The following is a 1,956-nucleotide window of genomic DNA, read 5'->3' as shown; positions in this document are numbered from 1 at the left end:
ATCAATGGGGCTATGCCCTGCAACACAAACTATAAGGCTTTGCCCTGCTGTATGGGTACAACAGTTTTCTTACCTGTGTCCCGAGCTATCCGCGCACCGCGATCACGAGCACAATCCTCTAACCCGAGCCTTGAAGAAATCCTAGTCACAATGCATGAATAACAATCAACCATCACTTTCTAATCCATTAAATAGTTTCGAGACATAATTCTAACCTCTGGGACCTTGGTTTCTACCAAACTGGGTAGTAGAAACCTTCCCGAGCCTTAATGTTCAAGTTCCCGAGCTAAAAACCCTCATTTTGCCAAAAATCCACTTTTGGGTCACGACCCAGCCTCCCTTAAGCGTCGCGACGCACCCCAAAGTAGAGGCGAAATTGCCTCTCATCTAATTGCCTAGGGCTGCGGCACCCAAACTTGCGCCGCCGCCTGGGCAATTTTCCCAAAGTCCCTTCTGGCCTAAAAACTCAAGCGGGCCGCAACGCTGATGAATAGGACCGCGGCTCAACCCCGAAACCCAGAAATTCCATGCAAACTTTACGAGCTAACTTCCCTGGAAATCATCAATTCAGAGCCCTAATCCTAGAATTCTTCCTAGGATTTATATCCAACCAACATAACCAGTATAACAACCGCAAAACTTATCCCAAAACCCATCAAAGCTCAAAAATCAAACTAAAGCTTAACTTTTAAAAATAACTTCTATCTACAGCCAAAACTTAACATAATTCAATATAGACTCTTACCTTGATGACGAATTCAATTCCTCAGCTGCTGCTAACTACTTCTAGACCTCACTTCCTTCAATCATCAAGCTCTTCCCTTGATTTTCAGCAAGAAAATCCTCTTTAGCTTAGAAAGAGAGAGAACCGACTTTAGAGAGAGGGAGAGCTTCCTTCTGAATGTTTTCCCCTTATAACCTCTTCTAGTGCCTTATCAGTCAAATAAATCCGAATATATCCCTTACCAAAAGATATAATTGCCCCTAAAACTTATCCTAACCCCTTAGGTAACCCAAGGGCATTTTAGTCATTTTCCATACCCCACTAAGTCCCCGAGTAGTCTTATAAATCCCCATTAATCCCGACATGTCCAAACCATTTCCAAACTACTACCCGTTACTCCATAAATCCCGAACATATTTTACGTTCCCGAAATACCCCTAGGCTCCTCCCGAGCCGAGTATCTGACCCCGTTGTGACTTTCTAGCTAATCAGCTACCTAGGACTGTCTTGGATCATGCATCTCAAATATATCACCACTCACACGTGGTATAAATCATAATAATCACAAATATCACATTTATGCCCTCAATTGGCTAAAATTACAAACATGCCCCTGATAACCAAATGGGGCCCACATGCATATTTAATTCACCTAAACATGCATTTCTAATCACATACTCATCAAATTCATATATTAACACAATTAATCAATTATTGCCCTCTAGGCATGCTAATCAAAGCCCTACGCCTTATTAGCGAATTTGGGACTCTACAGAGGACCTAGATGGGTTATCATATACTATTTTGTGATCTAACCTACCTCGATTAGTAGACTGAGGACCTAGATGGTTTTATCACATACTACGTTAATGAGTTAATGGCCATTAATATTGTAGTCCCATGTTTATATGATATACGTTTTTACGTTATATGTGTTTATATTATATGTTTTTAGTCTTGTGTTTTATGTAATGTTTTAAAAGATTTTTCTTGTTGGGCATTAGGCTCATTCCTTTTTATTTTAGATGGTGCAGGAAAATAAGCTTGGAAGGCGGGATGGGTTCATGGCAGCTTTGGCATGTGTATTGGGGATGGACTGCTGGAAGATCGAGGATGAAGTTATTTTGAATCATTTTCAATTTATGTACTTATTTTTCCGCAATTAGATTTTGAACAATTAATTAAAGGTTATGTTTTCTTTAATGTTTTTATGTAATAACAATGGGATCCCG

The sequence above is a fragment of the Humulus lupulus genome, chromosome 2, assembly GCF_963169125.1.
Source record: "Humulus lupulus chromosome 2, drHumLupu1.1, whole genome shotgun sequence".
NCBI lineage: Eukaryota > Viridiplantae > Streptophyta > Magnoliopsida > Rosales > Cannabaceae > Humulus > Humulus lupulus.
Note: the sequence above shows the minus strand (reverse complement) of the source record.